Genomic DNA, 27,806 nt, shown 5'->3' with positions numbered 1-27,806 from the left:
CCCCTAAACCGAGGTCCCCCCACATCGCCGCCACTATAATAAATATTTTTAACCCCTAATCTGCCGACCAGACCTCGCCGCTACTATAATAAATGTATTAACCCCTAAAGCTAAGTCTAACCCTAACCCTAACACCCCCCTAAGTTAAATATAATTTTAATCTAACAAAAACAATTAACTCTTATTAACTAAAGTATTCCTATTTAAAACTAAATACTTACCTGTAAAATAAACCCTAATATAGCTACAATATAACAAATAATTATATTGTAGCTATTTTAGGATTTATATTTATTTTACAGGCAACTTTGTATTTATTTTAACTAGGTACAATAGCTATTAAATAGTTAATAACTATTTAATAGCTACCTAGTTAAAATAATTACAAAATTACCTGTAAAATAAATCCTAACCTAAGTTACAATTAAACCTAACACTACACTATCATTAAATTAATTAAATAAATTATACCTAAAAAATACCTACAATTAAATACAATTAAATAAACTAAACTAAATTACAAAAAAAAAAAAACCCACTAAATTACAGAAAATAAATCTGCGGCGAGGTCCGGTCGGCAGATTAGGGGTTAATACTTGAAGTTAGGTGGCGGCGACATTGGGGGGTGGCAGATTAGGGGTTAATAAATATTATGTAGGTGTCGGCGATGTTGGGGGCAGCAGATTAGGGGTTCATAGGGATAATGTAGTGGCGGCGGTGTCCGGAGCGGCAGATTAGGGGTTAATTGTGTAATGCAGTTGTCAGCGATAGGAAACAATGGGGCTGCATTGGGAGCTTAACGCTACTTTTTTGCAGGTGTTAGGTTTTTTTCAGCCCAAACTGCCCCATTGTTTTCTATGGGGGAATCGTGCACGAGCACGTTTTCCCAGCTTACCGCTACCGTAAGCAACGCTGGTATTGAGGGTTGAAGTGGACCTACATTAGGCTCAACACACCCTTTTTGGAGCCTAACGCAGCACTTCAGACAACTCTAAATACCAGCGTTGTTTGGAAGCAGCGGTAGGAAAAAAGCTGCGTTAGCTACGCGGGTCTTTACCGACAAAACTCTAAATCTAGCCGATTGTCTTTATTCCTAATTAGTACCCTCTTATCTTCCACTTTGATATAAAAACCCTAGATCTATGTTCATTCAGTATATTTCTATATTTCAGGATTTACACACTAATTGTATAAACCCTCTAGCATCAAATATGTTAAATTCAAAATTACATTCTAATAATCCACCTTTATTCTAAGTCCTTTAATCCATATTCCATTTTTATTATATATACCCACACATGTTTTTAACAATATATCTTCCTAGCTATATTCTGTACCCCTTCATGTGATCTAAGTGATGATAATATGATCAAAGCAATATAATGATATTGTTTATCCATTACTGAGTATGCAATCTATATGACTATTGTATATTTATGGACTTGGAAATATTTTCATAATTCTACCTTAAATCAATTCCACCTTAAATAAAATGGAAAAAAAATAGGATGAAATGCAAGAAAAGAAGGGAGGCCTTTTTAAATCTGGAAGTGAGCAGTATGTGCATGTCTTGATAATGCCGCTACTGGGCGAAATGCGTTGACCAGGACTTGCTGCTACTTTCAGTCAAATTATTTGGCTTTTTACTGAAGTTTTTACTCTGGATCTGAGGTCTCTGACACACACTGTGACCTCGCTGCATTGGATATGTTACGGCACCCCCAGGCATAAAAGGGTTAAACCGCCGTTTAGTAGATCTTCCCTTATAGAGACACAGGTAGCTACCGCAGAACACCAAACTCCCGAACCGGAACCTCACGAATAGCTGCTAGCAGCTGAACAGGGAAAGCAACCCAGCAACTTACCCTACTGGCAATCAGTCTCTAACAGCATACAGTAAATCCCCCCAAGAATGAGACTAAGCTCCGCCTTGAGGGTAACAAAGGAAAAATATCATTTATTGAGGGCTACATGCCCGGTATTTATGCAGGTCTCCCACCTGGTGGACACTCCCCTAGGGGACCAGATGGGAGATTGGGGCGAGTATAGTACATTAGCCAATCACAGTGACTCAGGCATAAACGCTCCCCTTGGTACCAGTAAACCCCTCCTCTCTATCCTGTGGATAATTGGGAAGAAATCCAATTACCTCCACGGATAGAGGACCGACTGTCTCCCCTTTGGATACATAGCTGTGCTGCTGGAGGGGGAGACCAATCACCTCCCCTTTGGCTAAACAGCCCTGTTGCTGGGGGACAGGACCGACTGTCCCTACCCCCTGTGCTGTAAGTGAAGAGACCACGGTCCCATCTGCACGGTTGTGGGGCTTACTGTCTCCCCCTGGTGCGTCAAACCGCCGCTGGGGAGAGGGGGTAACAAGCTTCTCTCCCATTCATACTTCCAGCTACTGGGGAATGGAGACTGGGCTCCCAATTCCCTGTATATCACTCTGCTGATGGGGGGCAGAACCGACTGTCTCTGCCCCCTGTAACTCAGCCTGCCGCTGGGGAATGGAGACTGGGCTCCCAATTCCCTGCGTATCCCTCTGCTGCTGGGGGACAGGACCGACTGTCCCTACCCCCTGTGCTGTAAGTGCAGAGACCACGGCCCCATATGCACGGTTGTAGGGCTTACTGTCTCCCCCTGGTGCGTCAATCCGCCGCTGGGGAGAGAGGGTAACAAGCTCCTCTCCCATACATACTTCCAGCCACTGGGGAATGGAGACTGGGCTCCCAATTCCCTGCATATCACTCTGCTGATGGGGGTCAGAATCAACTGTCTCTGCCCCCTGTAACTCAGCTTGCCACTGGGGAATGGAGACTGGGCTCCCAATTCCCTGCATATCCCTCTGCTGCTAGGGGACAGGACCAATTGTCTCTGCCCCCTGTAACTCAGCCTGCCGCTGGGGAATGGAGACTGGGCTCCCAATTAACTGCATATCCCACCTCTGCCACCAATTGTTATGGCACCCCCAGGCATAAAAGGGTTAAACCACCGTTTAGTAGATCTTCCCTTACAGAGACACAGGTAGCTACCGCAGAACACACAACTCCCGAACCGGAACCTCATGAATAGCTGCTAGCAGCTGAACAGGGAAAGCACCCCAGCGGCTTACCCTCCTGGCAATCAGTCTCTAACAGCATACAGTAAATCCCCCCACAAGAACGAGACCAAGCTCTGACTTAAGGGTAAAACAGGAAAAATCTCATTTATTGAGGGCTACATGCCCGGTATTTATGCAGGTCTCCCACCTGGTGGACACTCCCCTAGGGGACTAGATGGGAGATTGGGACGACTATAGTACATTAGCCAATCACAGTGAAACGCTCCCCTTGGTACCAGTAAACCCCTACTCTCTATCCTGGGGATAATTGGGAAGAAATCCAATTACCTCCATGGATAGAGGAAAGACGCCCTTTTACAGGATACAATAGAAATACATTACTTAACCAAATAAACAATCAAACGCAAGAAAACAATGGGATTCCTTCCTGGCACCTAGCAGTCTGGACTCTGGAGGTGATTAAACAAGGTGAAAGCGTATCACCTAAACCTAATTACAGTAAACAATAGCTGATGCCAGGAAACCTGTCTCAGAAAATAAAGTTTCTCAAAACTGAACAACGGGAGAGTTAACACCTTCAGTATTGTTGGATTCACACCCTGTACCTATAATTGGCACAGGGTAACTTAAACATAATGCCCGAATCCATAATCCGTAGGGAGGTTGAGTTTCAGCGGTGTTCGGGAGATTATAAAAACAAATACGAACGGGGAAGTACGGACAGGAAATCATACAAATCCACACAAATTAACCAGGAGAGCCACATAGTTCAAGGACAGAGGGGTCTGTCACATGGCTCCCTCCTGGTGGGACACTCCGGCAGACCCGGCTTGACCCTTTGTAGGGGAAAATCAAGCGTTTCAACATGGGGCCATAGTTTAAAGGCAGCAGGCGGGCAACCAGGCTCCTCCAATGCACCGTGGCGAGATTGGTCTCGTCACAGGATATACACCCACCCTGAGAAGCCCAAGGGATTGGACAGAGGGAGGTGTTGGACATCTAACATCAGCTATCCGGTCCACTATTAGGAGGACCGCACATTGCATCGATTAATATTGGTGAATTTCACTGAGCCAACACCTCTGACCTCTGAAGCGCAGAGGGGAGTCAGGTGACTTCACATCCGTGACCGGAGCTTTCCACACGCACTGCATACGCATGCTGGATGTGCCTACAGATGATATAGGGATATAGAGGTCTACAAAGCAACTCAAACCGGAGTATCCAGAGTATTTAAGGTAACCTCTTATCCCCACTGCTTTCACAATCCCTCTGGACGCGGTCAGATCCGCCAAGGGGATATCTGAACTAAAACTCCTACAGGGTTCATATACTCTGTATACCTCCTGAGAACTCACAATTTAGGTGATTTAGGCCACTAACATTGTTCTTTCATATGCAGAATCTGTTTCTCATATTTTATATATGCTGAGATTTTAATCGCCATTTTTCTTTTATCTGCTTTATATCTGTTGCTGTATTTGAACATTTTTGGGAGACGTCCCTATATCAATTGCAACCTATTACTTATATCGAATTGACCTATGTATATTGAACTTGAACTGTTCTTTTTTTATATATTAAATCCATATTGTATACATATATTTATAAATATATATTTATATATTTATATTTATATTATCATATCCAGTGTTATATCCGGTTTGGATCCGCAATGTCTCTGATCCTTTGACTGTGGAAGTTGTATCCCAGGGATTCAGGATAGGCTTTATGCTTTATCCTCCCAGAGACAGTTTTTTCCTGTCAAGGCTATCTGCAGTCCAGGTAAAGAGGAGGCCTTTTTAAACTGAGTAAATGACTTTTCTTCCCTGGGAAGGTTTGTTCGAGTTCCCGTAGAGGAACAGGGTCAAGGATTCTATTCAAATCCTTTTGTGGTTCCCAAAGAAGTGGGAACTTTTCGTCCCATTTTAGGCCTAAAATGTCTCAAGGTTCCGTCCTCCTAAATGGATACTTTTCGTTCCATTCTTCCCTTGGTTCAGGAGGTCAGTTCTGGACTACAATAGATCTGAAGGATGTGTATCTTCATGTTCTCATTCTCAGGGAACATCACAAAGTCCTAGGGTTTGCCTTTCTGGGCAGTTTTTCTCCAGTTGGCTGCTCTTCCTTTTGGCCTTGCTACAGCTCCCAGAATTTTCACAAAGGTTCTGGGGGCTCCTCTGGCAGTGATCAGGTCTCAGGGAATCGCTGTGGCGCCTTACCTGGATGACATCTTAGTTCAAGCGTCATCTTTGCATCTAGCAGATATGTTGTTGTTTGTCCTTCATTCCATCTGAGACCTCTGCTGTCCCCAAGGATGGAAAGTAAATCTGGGAAAGAGTGCCCTTGTACAACTTACAAGGGTGTGTTTCTTAGGAACAATTATAGATTCCCTGTCTATGCGAATGTTCCAGTGGACATCAGAAAATAGAGCCCTCAGTGGCTCAGAGGAGAATACTGCAAGGCAGCAGGACAAATAGACCCAAGATCAATCCCAGGCACTGGCGTGATGATTTTTCCAAACTTATTGCTTCGTGCCTTTCTCTGCAGTTTGCTATTCGTCCATCAGTGGCTCAATGCATGGAGGTATTGGTCTGATGGTTGCTTCAATGGACATCATTCCCTTTGCTCGGTTCCATCTGAGATCTCTGCAGTTATGCATGCTCAGTCAATGGAACGGAGACCACTCTGATCTCTCGCAGAGGATAGTTCTGGATCCCCTAACAAGAGACTCTCTCTCTTGTGGTGGATTTCACAGGACTTTCTGTCTCGAGGCACATGCTTCCTGAGACCTTCTTAGACAATTGTGTCCACGGATGCCAGACAATTAGGCTGTGTAGCAGTTTGGAGCTCCTCAAAAGCACAGGGTCTGTGGACTCAGGTGGAGTCTTCTCTTCCCATGAACATCTTAGAGTTGAGAGCAATCTTCAATGTCTTGACAACGTGGCCTAGACTAGCCTTGGTCCGGTTTATCAGATTACAGTTGGACATCTTCTCCTCGGTGGCTTAATCAACCACCAGGAAGGAACTCGGAGTTCCTTAGCAATGAAGGAGGTAACTCGCATTCTCCAGTGGGCGGAGTCTCATGATTGTCGTCTCTCTGCCATCCACATCTTAAGGGTGGACATCTGGAAAGTGTTTTTTTCTGAGCAGGCAGACCTTTTATCCCGGAGAGTGGGCTCTTCAACCAGTGGTTTTCACAATAATAACCTTCAGGTTGGGGGTTCCGGAGTTGGATCTGATGGCGTCTCATTAAACGCCAAGCCTCTAAAGTACAGTTTAGATCAAGAGATCCTCAAGCCGTTCTGATAGCTGCTCTGGCGGTTCCTTGGAACATCAATCTAGCACTCCTGTTTTCTCCGCTTGCTCTCCTTCAGTTAGTAATTGCCCGTATCTAGCAGGAGAGAGTGTCTGTGATTCTATTAGCTCCTGCTGGGCCTCACAGGATCTGGCTCGTGGATCTGGTAGCGATGTCATCTCTTCCACCTTAAAGGTTACCTTTGATGAAGGACCTTCTACTTGAGGGTCCCTACCTTCATCCAAATCTAGTTTCTCTGCAGTTGCTGGCTTGGAAATTTAATGCCTAGTCTTGACTAGATGTGACTTCTCTGAGAAAGTCATATATAATATGCTTCAGGCTCGAAAGCCTGTTACTTGCAGATAGGGTATGGTGTAAATATTGGGGTGATTCAAAGGTTTTTTTCTCGGAACAGGTTCCTCGACTTTTAGCTTTTCTTCAGAAGAGCCTAGAGAAAGATTTGTCAGTCAATACCCTGAGGGGTCAGATTTCTGCACTGTCTATTTTTTTGCACAAACATCTGGCAGATTTATCAGGTGTTCAAGCTTTTGTTCAGACCCTGGTCAGAATCAGTGTTTAAACCTCCTCCTTGGAGCCTTAACCTAGTTTTTAAAGTTTTGCAACAGGCTCCGTTTGAGCCAATGCATGTTGTTGAAATAAAATTGTTATCTTGGTAGGTTTTGTTTCTCCTTGCTATTTCTTCCGCTTGCAGAGTTTCTGAGCTTTCAGCTCTGCAGTGTGATTCCCGTACCTTATTTTTCATGCAGATGAGGCAGTCCTTCGTACTAAATTGGGGTTTCTCCCTAAGGTGGTGTCGGATTGAAACATTAATCAGGAAATTGTTGTTCCTTCATTTTGTCCTAATCCTTCTTCTCATAAGGAACGTCTTTTGCAAAACTTGAATGTTGTGCATTCTCTAAAATTTTACCTACAAGCTACTAAAGATTTGACAATCTTCTACCCGGTTTGTTGTTTTCTCTGGAAAGCGTAAGGGTCAGAAGGCCACTTCTACTACCCTTTCCCTCTGGTAAAGAAGTATGATTCGTTTTGCTTATAAGACAGCTGGACAGCAGCCTCCTGAGAGAATTATGTCTCATTCCACTAGAGCTGTCTCCTCATCTTGGGCTTTCAAAAATGAATCTTTTCTGGACCAGATTTGCAAGGTGGCAACATGGTGCTCTTTGCATACTTTTTCCAAGTTCTACAAATATGATACTTTTGCCTCGGTTGAGGCCTCTTTTGGAAGAAAGGTTCTTCAAGCGGTGACCTTTTTGTTTAGGTCCTCCTGCCTTGTTCTCACTCCCTTTTCATTCCGTGTCCTCTAGCTTGGGTATTGGTTCCCACTGGTAATTGGAATTGTGTTGTGGACTCTCCATGCCATAGGAAAGAAAACAAAATGTATGCTTACCTGAAAAAATCTTTCTTTCCGGGCATGGAGAGTCCACGATCCCGCCCTCTTTTTAAATTATGTTCTGTTTTTTTGAGTAAACCTCCGGCACCTCTATACCCTTGTGTTTCTTTTTCCATTTTCCTTCAGCTGAATGACTGGAGATTATGGGTAAGGGAAGTTACACTTAACAGCTTTGCTAGGGTGCTCTTTGCTTCCTCCTGCTGGCCAGGAGTTTAATATCCCACTAGTAATTGGAATGACATTGTGGACTTTCCATGCCCGGAAAGAAATTTATCAGGTAAGCATAAATTTTGTTATCTATGCCTCCACAGGAGAAGGTGAAAAATAGAGGTGCTACAGATATTTTGTTGGCAGGGGTTGTCAGGCCTACATGAGACCCATTTTCAACCTCAGAGAGCCAGAATAGAACAGAGGGGAGTAAGGAGTAATGGGTAGTTAGAGTATTTCTCCCACTGGGAGTTTGTCACAAGCCTGTCATAGGTGTAGCAGAATTCATCCCTTAGCCTCTTCCTGTGGGTCATGATAAGATATCATCTGCTGTTGCTTGCTCAGTACTGGATGAAAGCAGTTTATCTGCAGCTAGGCAATCATAAAAAAGTGGGTGCACTTCAGGTAAGTACTAAAATAAATGCACTTGCATAGCCCTCAGGCTATTAGCAGGTACAGGCTCATGTACATCATAACCAGATTTCACAGATGTTACCACTATTAAACACATAGGTGCCGATTGATCAATGTCTGGCATTGCACTAGCAGTTCTGGTGAACTGCTTGTGCAATGCCGCCCCCTGCAGATTCACGGCCAATTGGCCACTAGCAGCGGGTGTCAATCAACCTGATTGTACACGATCGGGCGGATTGATGTCCACAGACTCAGAGGAGGCGTATGAGTTAAGTGGCAACGGTCTTAAGACCGCCGCTTCTTAACTCATGTTTGCAACGAGCCTGAAGGCTCGCGCGAAAACAGGGGGATCAGGGGCCATTCGGCACCATAGAAAATACTCTGGCCCCTAGTTATCAAGCCGTCAACCTCAAATACTCTGGAATTCCACAGCGTATTTGTGGAGAGGCTGATTCACCTAAGTTATCAAGCCCTTTACACTGGCAAAAGTAGAATTTTGTGATGTAAGCTTCAGATCGATTCTTACGTCACTCCAGATGTTCCGCACACAATTTCAGCACAATCTGACTACTTTTGCTAGTTATCAAATGACTAGCAGGTACGCTCGGCACTTTTCTGTCCCAGCGCCCTGGAGGCGGCAGATCCCATAGGAATCAATGGGAGTCTGACCATAGCGAAAGTTCATGTTCGCTGCTGCCCGACATCCCATTGATTCCTATGGGAGCTGTCTACACCTAACACCCTAACATGTACCCCGAGTCTAAACACCCCTAATCTGCCCCCCCTACACCGCCGCAACTAAATAAATGTATTACACCCTAAACCGCCGCTCCCGGAGCCCACCGCAAGCTACATTATACATATTAACCCCTAATCTGTCCCCCCCTACACCGCCGCAACTAAATAAAGTTATTAAACCCCTAAACCACCGGTCCCGGACACCGCCTCAACTATAATAAATATATTAACCCCTAAACCGCCGCTCCCGGACCCCGCCGCCACCTATATTAAACTTATTAACCCCTAATCTGCCCCCCCTACACCGTTGCCACCTATAATACATTTATTAACCCCTATCCTGCCCCCCCTACACCGCCGCAACCTATAATAAATTTATTAACCCCTATCCTGCCCCCCATACACCGCCGCAACTATAATAAAATTATTAACCCCTAAACCTAAGTCTAACCCTAACACCCCCCTAACTTAAATATTAATTAAATAAATCTAAATATTATAACTCTTAATAACTAAATTAATCCTATTTAAAACTAAATACTTACCTTTAAAATAAACCCTAATATAGCTACAATTTAAATAATAATTTTATTGTAGCTATCTTAGGATTTATTTTTATTTTACATGCAAATTTCAATTTATTTTAACTAGGTACAATAGCTATTAAATAGTTATTAACTATTTAATAGCTACCTAGTTAAAATAAAGAGAAATTAACCTGTAAAATAAAAACTAACCTAAGTTACAATTACACCTAACACTACACTATACTTAAATAAATTATTCCTATTTAAAACTAAATACTTACCTGTAAAATAAACCCTAAGATAGCTACAATGTAATTAATAATTACATTGTAGCTATTTTAGGATTTATATTTATTTTACAGGTAACTTTGTATTTATTTTAGCTAGTTAGAATAGTTATTAAATAGTTATTAACTATTTAATAACTACCTAGCTAAAAGAAATACAAAATTACCTGTAAAATAAATCCTAACCTAAGTTACAATTAAACCTAACACTACACTATCATTAAATTAATTAAATAAATTACCTACAAATAACTACAATTAAATACAATTAAATAAACTAACTAAAATACAAAAAAAAAGCTAAGTTACAAAAAAAAAAAAAATTACAAACATTTAAAAAATATTACAACAATTTTAAGCTACTTACACCTAATCTAAGCCCCATAATAAAATAACAAAGCCCCCCAAAATAAAAAATGCCCAACCCTATTCTACATTAAAAAGTTAACAGCTCAATTACCTTACCAGCCCTTAAAAGGGCCTTTTGTGGGGCATGCCCCAAAGAAAACAGCTCTTTTGCCTGTAAAATAAAAATACTGATCGGGACAGCCAATAGAATGCAAGCTCAATCTGATTGGCTGATTGGATCAGCCAATCGGATTGAACTTCAATCTGATTGGCTGATTGGATCAGCCAATCAGATTTTTCCTACCTTAATTCCGATTGGCTGATAGAATCCTATCAGCCAATCGGAATTTGAGGGACGCAATCTTGGATGATGTCACTTAAAGGAACCGTCATTTGTCGTTCAGTCGTCGGTGGAAGAAGATGGCTCCGCGTAGGCTCGTCTGAAGATGGCTCCGCTCCGCTCCGGATGGATGAAGATTGAAGACGCCGCCTAGATGATGACTTCAATCGGATGGAAGACTTCTTCAGCGCCCCTTGGATGATGACTTCTGCCACTCCGGATCTCCTCTTCGGTTCCATTGGTGGTCGGCTGGCTGAAGACGGCTAAAGGTAGGATGATCTTCAGGGGGGTAGTGTTAGGTTTATTTAAGGGGGGTTTGGGTTAGAGTAGAGGTATGTGGGTGGTGGGTTTTAATGTTGGGGGGGTTGTATTTTTATTTTACATGCAAAAGAGCTGTTTTCTTTGGGGCATGCCCCGCAAAAGGCCCTTTTAAGGGCTGGTAAGGTAATAGAGCTGTTAACTTTTTAATGTAGAATAGGGTAGGGCATTTTTTTATTTTGGGGGGCTTTATTATTTTATTAGGGGGCTTAGATTAGGTGTAAGTAGCTTAAAATTGTTGTAATATTTTTGAAATGTTTGTAACTTATTTTTTTTATTTTTTGTAACTTAGCTTTTTTTTTTGTACTTTAGTTAGTTTATTTAATTGTAGTTATTTGTAGGTAATTTATTTAATTAATTTAATGATAGTGTAGTGTTAGGTTTAATTGTATTTAATAACTATTCTAACTAGCTAAAATAAATACAAAGTTACCTGTAAAATAAATATAAATCCTAAAATATCTACAATGTAATTATTCATTACATTGTAGCTATCTTAGGGTTTATTTTACAGGTAAGTATTTAGTTTTAAATAGGAATAATTTATTTAAGTATAGTGTAGTGTTGGGTGTAATTGTAACTTAGGTTAGTTTTTATTTTACAGGTTAATTTCTCTTTATTTTAATTATTTTAATTTACTTTATTTTAGGTAGCTATTAAATAGTTAATAACTATTTAATAGCTATTGTACCTAGTTAAAATAAATTGAAATTTGCCTGTAAAATAAAAATAAATCCTAAGATAGCTACAATAAAATTATTATTTATATTGTAGCTATATTAGGGTTTATTTTAAAGGTATTTAGTTTTAAATAGGAATAATTAATTTAATAAGAGTTAAATTTATTTAGATGTATTTAATTAATATTTAAGTTAGGGGGGTGTTAGGGTTAGACTTAGGTTTAGGGGTTAATAATTTTATTATAGTGGCGGCGGTGTAGGGGGGGCAGGATAGGGGTTAATAAAAGTATTATAGGTGGCGACGGTGTAGGGGGGGCAGGATAGGGGTTAATAAGTTTAATATAGGTGGCGGCGGGGTCCGGGAGCAGCGGTTTAGGGGTTAAACAATTTATTTAGTTGCAGCGGGGTCCGGGTTTGGCAGGATAGGGGTTAATAAATTTATTATAGGTGGCAGCGGTATAGGGGGGGCAGGATAGGGGTTACTAGGTATAATGTAGGTGGCGGTGGGCTCCGGGAGCGGCGGTTTAGGGGTTAATACATTTATTATAGTTGCCGCGGTGTCTGGGAGCGGCGGTTTAGGGGTTAATACATTTATTATAGTTGCAACGGTGTCCCGGAGTGGCGGTTTAGGGGTTAATAACTTTATTTAGTTGTAGGGGGCTCAGGGGGCGCCGGTATAGGGGGTAGAACAGTGTAGTTTAGTGTGGGTGCTTAGTGACAGCTTGTCAATAAAGCTGTCAAAAAGCCGAAGAGCAGCGAGATCGGATGAGTGATAACTATCACAGTCCGCTGCTCATCGCCCCGTACTTGGTGCGTGGCTTTTGACAGATTTATTGATAACTCAGGCGAGATTTTTCAGGTCTGCGGCGGTGATGGTAGGCGAGCTTAGGCGGGCGTATTGGGCCGGCGAAGGCAGGTAAGTAGACACGTTGATAACTAGAGGCCTCTGTCTCTAATAAACTATTAGGCTTATTGGGACTTCCTTTGTGATCTATACTTTTTTATATAGCTTTGTGTGCAATGTGTACTTCACTATAGCACAGGCATTATTCATTTCTACAGAGCCACACTCATGTTCTTTCAATAATGCGCTCATTCTTTACTACTTTTACTTGCCTTCATCCGCACTATTGAGACTTGTTCTTGTAGCATGCCCCCGGCTTTTTACATTGAGTTTATGCTAGGCAGCGCTGCAGGTCGGTGGTGTTAGAGTTAATAATTTTTCCACTGAACTATTTCCCACCCTTCTATTTTTATCATCGGCGGTAGCGGCCATCTTTTTAGGTCTGTATTAGCTGTGCTTTACACTTGCTAGTTTGCAGAGGGGGTAAGATATTCTGACATATCAAGAGCCGGGCACCTTTACAAAGCAATATTTTTTTTTATATTTCACTATTCACAAAGGGGGTCTTTGTTTTGTTCTTATATTATACCTCTGCTATACATTACTTTCGGAATCTATCCAAATATCATATAAAGTAGAATACTGTCTATCTATATCAGTGAACACGCTATTGCTTCTTGCAAACAAAAATATCTGGATGTTTATTATTGTGTATATAAAAGGATAGGAAAGTCAAAATTAAACTTGCATGATTCAGATAGAGCATGTTATTTTAAGACACTTTTAAATTTATTTTTATTTTGAGATGTGCTTCTTTTTCTTGGTATTCCTTGTTGAAAACGAATATACACATATCCTACACTAATGGGAGCCAGCAGCTGATTGGTGCCTGCCCACATTTGTCTCTAGTGATTGGCTAGCTAGATGTGTTCAGCTAGCTGTTAGTAGTAAAATGCTGCACCTTCAGCCAAGGATAACAAGAGAATTAAGCAAATTTCATTATAAAAGTAAATTGGAAAGTTGTTTAAAATTGTATGTTCTATCCATATTATGAAAGACAATTGTGCGGTTTTCTTTCCCTTCAATATTAAAATGAAGCATATTGGAACTGTCCCCACATCTCCACATTTAGACCCCTTAGAAAGAAAATCCACAGATCACTTGTTTCCTCAAACTAAATTTGTGTTATGCAAGCTTGTAACAATTTCTCCTTCAGCTCAGCTCTCCAATTCTTGTATGGATCATTTTCTGCGTTCGAATCAAACTAATGCTATTTTTTTTCCTGTAAGGGAACTTGTTATCTCCCTGTGTGTACTGTACTGGGGAGTCAACAGAGTTTGCTCTATGTTTAAAACATTTTTTTGCACTCAACAATTACTGACGTTTTGGCAGCCAGGCCTTCTCCAACTAAGCCTTTTCTACCTGGCACTAAGGATTTGCTTATCCTACGAACTTTGTATTTTTAAATGATGGAATAAAAGTTAAATTTTAGTTATACTATATGAACTCCCGGCATCACTTGTTTTTGTTTCTGGATTATTGACAGCCAAGCCGGTGGAGATCATTCCTGCTGATAAGCTCCGTATCAAACCCCATCTTGCGGTGGATCCAGTTTTGGAAATTAATATTGCATTTGCTGGTGTTATACCCCACTCCGGAGGATCCGTAGCTGAGCCCTGAGAGACCCGTGACATCATCATGACAGCCCGACATGCCCATCTGCAAACAGTAGATGGAAGAAGTATCCGGAGAGGCTGTTGGCTTAGCACAGAGGTGAGATTTTGGGTTGGAGTCAGCTACCGCTTGAATAGAGCATACTTTGGGACTGAAGTGGTAAGCGCTCAGAATCAACGGAACCTGGTAAGGCACTTTTACTTTGACAAGCAACGCAAGTATACATGCATGTATGTGGCCTTTGAAACCAGGTTCCATTTAACTTGGATGGAAGAGTTTTTTTGCTGGATAAGTTAACCCCAACACTTGAAATATAATGGAGCTTATAGCAGTGGCTGTTTGGAAAATAACTGTTGGTTTGTCTTCTCCAAGTAAGCACAAACCTATTTTAAAAACAAAACTGCTGTTGATAACACTATCGTGTTCAACTGTAAGGGGCACAAAGGTAAGTATATATAGGTCAAGGTTACATAAATTGATATAAACAATATAACATCAAATGGAAAACATAAAATGATAAAACATAGGTGATCAAACATAAGTGCAAAGTCTGAGTCCATATGGGGGACCATCTATATGGTCCAAGGGGAATGGGAATCCCAAATGGAGTAAGTGTGTACATTTTCTTGAATCAGGGCTGCTTCTCTCAAGGAAAAAAACGAAACCAAGATAGAAAATCCGTGAAGAGAGATCACAAAACAGAGGGCGCCTCCTAGTGTAACACTGTGATTGCAGAAAGATATGCAGATGTTGTTATACTCATAAGAGTGGCAGCACCCTATTGTGCTGAGTAGGGTCTACTTGGATCTCTGTGTCCCAGCTCACTGGTCCCAGGCCAGGGAACAATGGATACAAACTCCCGGTGTCAGCTCTGGATCAAGTAAAAAAGCCCTGGCATCCAATAAGTTCAATATTGTTTATTTAAAATTCAAAATAAAAAAACTTACGCCTAGATTTAGAGTTCTGCGTTAGCCGTCAAAACCAGTGTTAAGGGGTCCTAACGCTGCTTTTTACCGCCCGCTGGTATTTAGAGTCAGCCAGGAAAGGGTCTAACGCTCACTTTTCAGCCGCGACTTTTCCATACCGCAGATCCCCTTACGCCAATTGCGTATCCTATCTTTTCAATGGGATCTTCCTAACGCTGGTATTTAGAGTCTTGGCTGAAGTGACCGGTAGACCCTCTACCGACAAGACTCCAGCCGCAGAAAAAAGTCAGGAGTTAAGAGCTTTATGGGCTAATGCCGGTTTATAAAGCTCTTAACTACTGTGCTCTAAAGTACACTAACACCCATAAACTACCTATGTACCCCTAAACCGAGGCCCCCCCACATCGCCACCACTATAATAAAAAAATTTAACCCCTAATCTGCCGACCGGACACCGCCGCCACCTACATTATCCCTATGTACCCCTAATCTGCTGCCCCTAACATCGCCGACACCTACATAATATTTATTAACCCCTAATCTGCCCCCCCCAACATTGCCGCTACCTTACCTACACTTATTAACCCCTAATCTGCCGACCGGACCTCACCGCCACTATAATAAATGTATTAACCCCTAAACCGCCTCACTCCCGCCTCGCAAACCCTATAATAAATTTTATTAACCCCTAATCTGCCCTCCCTAACATCTGCGACACCTAACTTCAAGTATTAACCCCTGATCTGCCGACCGGACCTCGCCGCTACTCTAATAAATGTATTAACCCCAAAAGCTAAGTCTAACCCTAAACCCTAACACCCCCCTAAGTTAAATATAATTTTATTCTAACAAAATAAATTAAATCTTATTAAAAAAAATAATCCTATTTAAAGCTAAATACTTACCTATAAAATAAACCCTAATATAGCTACAATATAACTAATAATTATATTGTAGCTATTTTAGGATTTATATTTATTTTCCAGGCAACTTTGTATTTATTTTAACCAGGTACCATAGCTATTAAATAGTTATTTACTATTTAATACCTACCTAGTTAAAATAATTACAAAATTACCTGTAAAATAAATCCTAACCTAAGTTACAATTAAACCTAACACTACACTATCAATAAATTAATTAACTAAACTACCTACAATTACCTACAATTAAATCAACTAAACTAAATTACAAAAAAACCAAACACTAAATTACAAAAAATAAAAAAAGATTACAAGAATCTATACATATCATAAAAACTTGCAAACAATTAATTGAAATATTTAAGTCAAGTTCATCTATCTAAATGATCAGTTCAAATTAATCCAGTTATAATTTCATCAATTCAATTCATCTACAAAACTAATTCATATTTAAAAACTTTAACGTTGATATAGCATACTAAATATCCTAATATTTGTCAAATAATATCCATATGTATATAAACACATAGATAAATTTTATATTCTATGTATTTCTCTTAAAAAATAAATAAATCAATCTACTAGATATTAAAACCATATTGCTACACATACATAAAGCAAATTGCAAACAGTACTATATGCACTAAGATACTCAAATACTAAAACCTGAACCTAAACCTAAATATCACATATATGTGGCAAGATCCAGATCGACATTTAAACCTCTGGGGGCCAGACTACCAATTTTATATATCCAATAGGTCTCCTGCTGTCTCAAAGCAAGGAGCCTATTATGAATATTAGGAGGGATCCAATCTATCACTTTTACCTTAAAAGAAGATGAATTACAATTATGCATATCTGAAAAGTGAATAGGGATGCTATGTTTAATTGATTTCTCTTTCTTGGCCATTTTAATATTATATAGGTGCTCATTGGTTCTGGTTCTTATTTTTCTTTTAGTACACCCTACATAAAAGACCATAACCACAGTTGATAAGGTAAACCACAAATGTAGAATCACATGTGGCTCTACAATTAATAGTAAAATTCTTAGTGCCATCCCAGTTGGTAAAAGTGGATGAATTATCAACATGGCTACACATATTACAAACTGCTTTCAAGCACCTAAAGGTTCCCTTTTTTACAGTTAACCAATTACGTACATTATCCACTAATGGTGTTGGGTCCTTAAGCTTACTTGGGGCCAATATATTTTTCAGATTCTTACCTTTTTTGAAAATAACCTGAGGTTTATCTGACAATAAATTACCCAGTATAGGGTCAGTTTTTAAAATGACCCAATGTTTTCTAAGAACTTTTTGTATAGTAGTGGCTCCTTCATTGTATCTGATAATAAACCTAGGAGTGTCAGAGGTTGCCCTATCCTTTACCTTATAAGGTTTTATTTTGTTTAACAAGTCATATCTAGTCACACTTAAGGCCCTATCTTTGGCTGTTTCTAATAACTCTTTTTTATATCCCTTATCAATGAATTTTTTGTCCAGAATCGCAGCCTCATACAAAAAATTTGGCATATGGGTACAGTTTTTACGCATTCGTAAATATTAACCATACGGAACATTTGAAACCCAGCTCTTTTTATGACCACTTGTTGCATCTATATAGCTGTTTTTCTCAGTCGGTTTCCTAAAATTAGTAGTCGCTATCTGATTATTTTCATCCACATATAGGAGAAGATCCAAAAATTCTATTTTAGTATTAGAGATATTGGCAGTAAAAACAAGATTATAACTATTCCCATTCATGAAATTAATGAAATTACCAATATCTGCCTTTTCTCCCTTCCATAAAATTAACACATCATCGATATAGCGATAAAATTTGATAATGTTTTTATAAAACGGGTTATTGCACCATATATAGTTGTTTTCAAAATCATTGACATATAAGTTCGCATAAGAGGGAACAAAGGTTGTCCCCATTGCCGTCCCTTTTATTTGTCTGTAATATTTTTTCCCAAAGAGAAAATAATTATGCTCAAGGATAAAAATAATGGAGTCAATGATAAAATCTATGTGATCTTTTGGTATATTCCATCTCATTAGTTCAGTCAGGATGGCCTTACTACCTTGTTTGTGGGGGATACAGGTATATAAGGAAGTCACATCACATGTGACAAAACAATAATCATCTTTCCATGGTACCCCCTCAAAATTAGTAATAACCTGGGTACTATCCCTCAGGTAGGCCCTAGTTTTCTGTACAATGGGCTGTAAATAATAGTCCACATATTGAGATAGATGATTACTTAATGAATCTATACCAGAGACTATGGGCCTACCTGGGGGATTAGTAGAGTCCTTGTGGACCTTAGGCAAATGATAAAATCCAGCAATTTTAGGGGATGCCACAAATAAAAACGCAAATTCTTCATTTGTTATAACCGTTCTATCCTTTGCTTTGCATAGAAGATTTTTTAGAGTAGGATCTCTCTTTAAAATAGAATAAGTGGTATTATCCTCTAGTAAACGATAGGCTTCTTTTAAATATATTTCTTTATCCTGTATGACGATTCCACCACCCTTGTCCGCACTCCTGATGACAATATTATTATTATTCTTAAGACACTTAAGTGACTTGCGTTCAAGGGTGGTGAGATTGTCAGAATGTTTATTCAGGGATTTATTTGATTTAGTAAAAGCCTTTTCCAACTCATCCATCACTAGTTTTCCAAAAACTGGAATCTGATCTCCTTGAGCCCCTATGGGATAAAAATTTGATTTGTTTTTAAAGACTGAGTGAATAATAGGTTGTTCTTCTTCGTGGACAGTCAAATCCATGAGATCTAGTGTTGGTACAAATCCTTCACCTGGAGGTTCTAATAAATCGGAGTTTTGTCTCTCTAAATCTCGTAGGATTTTTAAAGTATCTAGATCGTTATATTCTAGATATTCAGGATTGTAGTCACCCCTAGTACAGGGATTCTTGGCAAAGTAACGTTTTAACATTAATTTGCAAATTAATTTTTGTATATCAATAAAATCTTCGAACTTATTGGGTGGTGCTTTAGGTGCAAAATTCAACCCTTTACTTAGTAGTTTATAATCAGTGTCATCTAACACAGTACTAGAAAGATTATAAATTGTATATTTCCCTTCCTCTAGTATCTTGGTCTTCTGTTTGCTTGTCTGCAATCTCTGTCCTACTCTAGTTCCCCTTCTTGTTCTAATGATCTTTTTCTTGAATGTATATTCCTTATCCCTGAGTTTAGTCTCTCTTCCCCTATTATCTCTGGGTTCAATCTGTTTACTGTTGCAGGCCCTCTTGGCCTGTTCACTTCTAAAAAAACCTTTGATGAATCTTGGTTAAAATCTGTTAACTGTTTATCAGGTTGGCTTTTTGGTCAGGCACCCTGATTATCCCAGGGTTGATTAACGTTGACATGTACTGGACCAACCTCTGGGTCTAAAATTTGAAATCTATTGCTATGTACAAAAGTACTGGATGGGTTTTTCTCTCTCTCTTGATTAAACCTTACTTGTCTATAATCTTTTTCTGAGTTATTCCATGACCTCCTGTCCTTAGGATATTCTGTTCTATCTCTTCTCCAATTATTACCATCATCATGTTGGAACCTATTTTGATAATTACCCTGATGGCTTTGGTTTTGACTATTATAATTCCTAGAATTATAATTATTATAATGTTGTGGCCTATGATTGCCATTCCCATAGGAAGCCCTATCATTAGATCTCCAATTGTTGGTATATACAGGTCTATCGTTTTGAATATTCTCATAATTATTGTTACTAATATAGTTATTGGATGATCCATTGACAGGTACATTCCCATTTGATCTATTGACAGTTGAATTATCCTCGTGATTACTACCAGGTTGGGTTCTTGTGACTTCCCTGGGAGGTAATTTGTTGTTATTCAATTTATTAATTTTCTCTTTAAAAGTATAAACTTTGTCCTCCTTAAAATCATTTAGATCTCTATTGAGTTTTGACACTTTCTTAACCTGTAGTTCTTTTTCTAAGTTACTGATCCTCAATTGTATATTGTTATTTCTTGCTATCCATTTTTCATCAGTTTTATATGTTTGAATTTTGGGGATAATTTCCTCAATTTCAGTTTTTACCTTTCCTAATTTGTATTCACGATATTTGATAAGAATTTTAATTAGTTTTATGGAACACTCATGTAGAGCACTCTCCCATTCAGCGGTATATTCAACCTCCTCAAGATCAAAAGATGGATATTTATCTGAACTGTTATCACTACTACTATTATTGTTGTTATCATTTATATGGTATGTTGATATTTGAATGTGTATTCTAAATTTATAATTTTTTATAGATTAATTTCTATTTATATCTATATCCAAATTTTTTATTATCATAACTTTTATATATTTTATATTCATTATAACATTGTATATATAATTTATACTTTTTTAGAATGAGTATGGCAGAAAACCCTGAGAATAATATGTTATGGTTACCCTTAGTCTCGCTGAGAGATGGACCACTTAGTAGCCTGGATCCCTATTGCTGAAGAGGGGAGAAGCTGCTTTCCATAGTATTCTATATGAGTCTCGCAAATGTAGAATAATCCCCCTTAGCTGTAGTACAGCTAGGATACCCTTCTGCCCACAAAAACGAATCAACGCTGCGATTGAGGGTCAACCAAGAACTCAGGACTGGGATGCCCAGCCTGCTTTTTATTGAGGTTACATGCACACAGGGCACTCTCAGGGGGGGAAGCATAAAATCCCCCATCACACATTTAGATAGAGAGACAATGTTCTTTGACAGGCCACAATAGGATTACAGTACTTCAGATAACAAGTTACACATAAGAAAACAATGCAGTCCATCTATCAATTAGCAGTCTGACTCCGGAGGTGATTAGACAATGGGAATGTTTATCACTAAACTTAATTAGAGCTGAGGCCAGCAAACTTGTATTTAGAAAATAGTTTCTAAAAGCTGATCAAAGTTAACTCTTTATGAAATGATACTTGTTACGGTTTTCTTGGAGCCCTTCTTAGGCGCTGGCTTGGCTGGTTCAGGCATTGCTGCTGGAAAATAAGCTCTTCACAACAAAATAACTAATGCTTCTGTAACAGTGCTCCCTTTCTGTGGAACACTCTGGCAGACACGGTCTGACCCCTTTTTGGGGCAGACTAAGGCTGTCCAGACCGCTGGTTATGCGGGGCTGAGGTCGGTTTGTCTGGACAACCCGTCGGCGTTGCCATTCTGTTTCCCAGGTCTGTAAGTAATGGTGAAATTGAAGGGTTGCAACGATAAACTCCAACGTAATAGCCTGCCGTTATCTCCAGAGACCCGGTTCAGCCACACCAACGGGTTATGGTCGGTGACCAGAGTGAACTCCTGCCCATATAAATAGGGAGTCAATTTCTTTAATGCCCACACCAAAGCCAAACACTCCTTTTCGACCGCTGCATAGCTGACTTTGCGGGGCAGGAGCTTCCGGCTGATGTAGGCAACTGGATGCTCCCCTCCATCTTCGCCTACTTGGCTGAGGACGGCTCCCAGCCCGAACATGGAAGCATCTGTATGGACGATAAAACGTTTGTTAAGGGCTGGGACCGCCAAGACAGGAGCGTTAATTAGAGCATTTTTGAGAGCCTGGAAAGCCGTTTCACAGTGGGGAGACCACAGGACCTGTCGAGGTAAGTTCTTCTTTGTCAAGTCAGTCAGGGGTTTGGCAAGTGTGCTGTAGTCTGGTACGAACCGTCTATAGTACCCTGCCGTGCCCAGGAAGGCTAGGACCTGAGTCTTAGTGATGGGGGTGGGCCAATTGGCAACAGCTTCTATCTTGGCCGGCTCTGGTCGCTGCTTTCCACACCCCACCCGTTGACCCAGGTACTGTACCTCGGCCATCCCAAAGTGGCATTTTTCTGGCTTCAGAGTCAGGCCAGCAGCCCGGATCTGATCCAGAACCATTCCTACGTGAGCTAAGTGGTCCTCCCAGGACTCACTGTGGATCGATATGTCGTCCAGGTAGGCGCAAGCAAAACTCTGGAAGCCATCCAGGAGCCTATCCACCAAGCGCTGGAATGTAGCTGGGGCATTCTTCATCCCAAACGGCATTACCCTAAACTGATATAAGCCGAATGGGGTGACGAATGCCGACTTGGGTATAGCCTCCGGGGCCAGGGGAATCTGCCAGTAACCTTTGCAGAGGTCAATAGTGGTCAGGTAATTTCCCCTGGCTATACGATCGAGTAGCTCGTCTACCCTGGGCATAGGGTAAGCGTCCGTCATGGTTTTTTCATTGAGCCTCTGATAGTCTACGCAGAACCGGGTGGTCCCATCTTTCTTGGGCACCAAGACAACTGGGGAGGCCCAGGGACTATCGGAGGGCTCAATTACCCTGAGTTGGAGCATCTCATCGATCTCCTTCTTCATTCCTGTCCTAACTGCTTCGGGGATTCGGTACGGAGACTGGCGCAAGGGAGCTTGTCCCGGAGTATCTACCTGGTGGGTGGTTAAAGTAGTGTACCCTGGCTTCAGGGAGAAGGTGAGGTGTTTGGACTGTAGGAGTTGGTTGAGCTGCTCCCTTTCAGTGGGGCTAAGTCGGTCTCCTATCTGAACCTGAGCCACTATACCTGTGGGGAGACTCTTTTCTAATAGGTCTGGAATGGGTAGACTGTCGGGGTCTTCCTGAGGGGAACAACATACGGCCGTCACGTTCTCTGGTCGCTCAAAATATTCCTTGACCATGTTTACATGGAATGTCTTTCTAAGATTGTTGTCGTGGCAGCTAGCTATCACATAAGTGGTGTCTCCCCTTTTCTCTACGATCTGGTAGGGGCCCTGCCAGGACGCCTGCAATTTGTCTGTCTTCACCGGCTTAAGTACTAACACCTTTTGTCCTATGGTGAAGATTCTCTTTCGGGCCCCCCGATCGTACCATACTTTCTGTCTTCTCTGGGCCGACTGGAGATTAGCCCGCACGGATTTGGCTAATTGCTCCATTCGGTCCCTGAGTTCCAGCACGTATGGCACAATGGGGACACGTCAGTCTCCATCTCTCCCTCCCAGTGCTCCCGGATCAGGTTTAGGGGTCCCCGTACCTTTCTTCTGTAGAGCAACTCGAAGGGAGAGAACCCTGTCATTTCCTGGGGCACCTCCCGATAAGCAAATAGGAGGTGCGAAAGGAAGCGTTCCCAGTCTCGGTATTCCTGAGTGAACGTCTTGAGCATTTGCTTGAGGGTCCCATTGAACCTCTCACACAGCCCGTTCGTCTGGGGGTGGTATGGGGAGCTCAGGAGGGACTTAATTTTGCAAACCTGCCAGAGTTGTTGGGTCAATTCAGCCGTAAATTGGGTGCCTCGGTCGGATAGGATTTCTTTTGGAAATCCTACCCGGGAGAGCACCTGTACTAGTGCATTCGCTACCGTATCCGCTTGTATGTTGGATAGGGCGACAGCCTCTGGGTACCTGGTAGCGTAGTCCACTACGGTAAGAATGTAGCGCTTACCGGAGGGACTAGGGGTAGCCAGTGGTCCCACTAGGTCAATAGCAACCCGGCTGAAGGGTTCCTCTACAATGGGCATATTTACTAGATGGGCTTTAGGGTGATCGCCTCGCCTTCCTACTCGTTGACACACATTGCAGGTGTTACAGTAAGTTCTAACGTCAGCGTGTACCCCTGGCCAAAAGAACGTGTGAGTAATACGGTGTAGGGTACGGGTTACGGCTAGGTGGCCTGCTAAGGGGATGTCGTGGCCTATCTTGAGGATTTCTTGACGGTATTTGTGGGGCACTACCAGCTGTCGCCTACGCTGTCCCCTTTTCTCTGTCCAGCGGTATAGTTTCCCTTTTTCCCATAAGAATGTTTCATTATCTGCCCCGCCCCCTCCGGTCTCTGCTCGTTCCCGGTACTTTTGTAAGGTCGGATCAGTCTTAGACTCTGTGTCGAAAGAATCTGGGGTGTCCCAGGGTATGGGGCCTAACATGTCAGGCAAGATCGGGGTAGGTCTTAACTGTGTCTCCCGCACTGGTGAGAGCTCTCGCTCCGTCCGGGCTTGGGCCCGTGTAGTCACTGGGTCCGCCTCGTTGTTGCATACTGGAGCATAGGCAGAAGTCATGGGGCCCAAATCGTTGCCCAGTAGTACTTCGGCAGGTAAATTATCCATTATGCCCACGTTCACAGCCCCCTTTCCCGCTCCCCAATCAAGATGCACTTTAGCTGTTGGAATTTTGTACACATCCCCCCCGCCACTCTAACGGCCACAGTCTGTCCGGATCGCTTGTGCTCCGGCACCAAATGACTCTGTACCAGCGTGATAGTAGCCCCTGTGTCTCTCAATCCCTCGGTAGATCGCCCCTCGAGCCATACCTTCTGCCGATGGTGCTGGCGGTTATCTGAGGCAGCATATACAGGGTCCGCCTCGTGAAGCGGCCCCAAATATTCCTCCATAGGGGCCTCTTGGTTAACACAGAGGGCCCGGGCCGGACGATATGACCCAGAGGGGTAATTGTAATTCCTGGGTGTCTGGTGCGTATTAAGGGGGCAGCTAGCCATGAAATGCCCTGGTTGCTTGCATCGGTGGCAAGTCAGTCTGGGATGCTCAGAGCGGTTATTGGGTGGTCCTGAGTGTCGGGCGGGCCCTGCGGGCACCGGGGCTCGGAATTCAGCACGAGGGGGTGCACAGTAAACCTCTCTGGGTTCGACCCGTGCTGGAGCTCGGTAGTTCGTGGGTTCGTGAAGACGGGAGTCATAATGTTCATCGGCCAATTTGGCTGCTTCTTCTAAGGTAGAAGGCCGCCTGTCTCGCAGCCATTCCTTCCCTTGCTGTTCCATGCCATTATAAAAATGTTCTAAGAGAAACAATTGTAAAATTTCCTCACCAGTCACCGCTTTACTTCCGCTCATCCAGTGATTTGCCGCTCTCCGCATTCGGTGCGCCCATTCCATATGGGTATCGTTAGGCTTCTTTTTCGTGCCCCGAAACTGTCGGCGATACGTGTCCGGAGTTACCGCGTACCGTCGCAACAGTGTCTCCTTAACTAGCTCATACTGTGTCACTTCCTCAGCACCCAGAGTACGAAAGGCTTCCAGGGCTCGCCCGGATAGTTTCCCAGACAATATCGTGGGCCACTCTCTGTTGGGAATCTGGTGCAGGGCACATTGCCTTTCGAAGTCCGCCAAATATTCATCAATCCCTGTCTCGCTCTCTAGGAAGGGTCGAAATGCCGCATAGGGTATCTTGGGCCTCCCAGCATTTTCGACAGGGATGATTACCTGCGGGGCTTCAGCATTGCGGTGTGCGTTCGCTAGGTTGAATTTGTGGGCTCGAGTCTTTCGTATATCCTCTTCCGCTTCCGCCATCAACTGCTGTACCAATTCCATGGAGGGGTTCGGCCCGTACAGTGAGAGCCTCTCCCGAACAATCCTGTTTTTTTCGTCACTAATCGTGGTAGGTGTTTATGCCATTGTGAAGCTCTGATCCAGTTCGGTCAATTCTGCGATCAGCTCTCTCCTCGGCCGGTTGCTGGTGTACCCCCCTCTGCTTTCAAGTAAATCCTTTAGGGTTGTACGCTTCAATTTTTCGTAAGCGCTCTCCATCCGTTCTGTACCCACCGCTGCCGCCAAATGTTACGGTTACCCTTAGTCTCGCTGAGAGATGGACCGCTTAGTAGCCTGGATCCCTATTGCTGAAGAGGGGAGAAGCTGCTTTCCATAGTATTCTATATGAGTCTCGCAAATGTAGAATAATTCCCCCTTAGCTGTAGTACAGCTAGGATACCCTTCTGCCCACAAAAACGAGTCAACGCTGCGATTGAGGGTCAACCAAGAACTCAGGACTGGGATGCCCAGCCTGCTTTTTATTGAGGTTACATGCACACAGGGCACTCCCAGGGGGGGAAGCATAAAATCCCCCATCACACATTTAGATAGAGAGACAATGTCCTTTGACAGGCCACAATAGGATTACAGTACTTCAGATAACAAGTTACACAAAAGAAAACAATGCAGTCCATCTATCAATTAGCAGTCTGACTCCGGAGGTGATTAGACAATGGGAATGTTTATCACTAAACTTAATTAGAGCTGAGGCCAGCAAACTTGTATTTAGAAAATAGTTTCTAAAAGCTGATCAAAGTTAACTCTTTATGAAATGATACTTGTTACGGTTTTCTTGGTGCCCTTCTTAGGCGCTGGCTTGGCTGGTTCAGGCATTGCTGCTGGGAAATAAGCTCTTCACAACAAAATAACTAATGCTTCTGTAACATAATATTAATAACTTTTTTGGTGATTGTTCAACTAGACTAAATAGACAACGATCACTTAATCTTTTGAATTTGAATTTAGAAGTAGAAAATACCCCAAATGATGACCCCAATGAATTATTTAGAAAACTGAAAAAATTATTACAACAGGATACGAAAGAGGCAGGATTTAATCTTGCTTGATAATTATATTCTCCATGATGTGGTTCCAAGGGGTCTGAGAATTTTTAAATATCCATCTTTAGGTTGAATATACCTCTGAATAGGAGAGTGCTCTACATGAGTGTTCCATAAAACTAATTGAAATTCTTCAAATATTGTGAATACAAATTAGGAAAGGTAAAAACTGAAATTGAGGAAATTATCCCCAAAATTCATACATATAAAACTGATGAAAAATGGATAACAAGAAATAACAATATACAATTGAGGATCAGTAACTTAGAAAAAGAACTACAGGTTAAGAAAGTGTCAAAACTCAATAGAGATCTAAATGATTTTAAGGAGGACAAAGTTTATACTTTTAAAGAGAAAATTAATAAATTTAATAACAACAAATTACCTCCCAGGGAAGTCACAAGAACCCAACCTGGTAGTAATCACGAGGATAATTAATCTGTCAATAGATCAAATGGGAATGTACCTGTCAATGGATCATCCAATAACTATATTAGTAACAATAATTATGAGAATATTCAAAACGATAGACCTGTATATACCAACAATTGGAGATCTAATGATAGGACTTCCTATGGGAATGGCAATCATAGGCCACAACATTATAATAATTATAATTCTAGGAATTATAATAGTCAAAACCAAAGCCATCAGGGTAATTATCAAAATAGGTTCCAACATGATGATGGTAATAATTGAAGAAGAGATAGAACAGAATATCCTAAGGACAGGAGGTCATGGAATAACTCAGAAAAAGATTATAGACAAGTAAGGTTTAATCAAGAGAGAGAGAAAAACCAATCCAGTACTTTTGTACATAGCAATAGATTTCAAATTTTAGACCCAGAGGTTGGTCCAGTACATGTCAACGTTAATCAACCCTGGGATAATCAGGGTGCCAGACCAAAAAGCCAACCTGATAAACAGTTAACAGATTTTAACCAAGATTCATCAAAGGTTTTTTTAGAAGTGAACAGGTCAAGAGGGCCTGTAACAGTAAACAGATTGAACCCAGAGATAATAGGGGAAGAGAGACTAAACTCAGGGATAAGGAATATACATTCAAGAAAAAAATTATTAGAACAAGAAGAGGAACTAGAGCAGGACAGAGATTGCAGACAAGCAGACAGAAGACCAAGATACTAGAGGAAGGGAAATCTACAATTTATAATCTTTCTAGTACTGTGTTAGATGACACTGATTATAAACTACTAAGTAAAGGGTTGGATTTTGCACCTAAAGCACCACCCAATAAGTTTGAAGTTTTTATTGATATACAAAAATTCATTCACAAATTAACGTTAAAACGTTACTTTGCCAAGAATCCCTGTAACAGGGGTGACTACAATCCTGAATATCTAGAATATAACGATCTAGATACTTTAAAAATCCTACGAG

This window comes from Bombina bombina, chromosome 6, assembly GCF_027579735.1.
Source record: "Bombina bombina isolate aBomBom1 chromosome 6, aBomBom1.pri, whole genome shotgun sequence".
Classification (NCBI taxonomy): domain Eukaryota; kingdom Metazoa; phylum Chordata; class Amphibia; order Anura; family Bombinatoridae; genus Bombina; species Bombina bombina.
Note: the sequence above shows the minus strand (reverse complement) of the source record.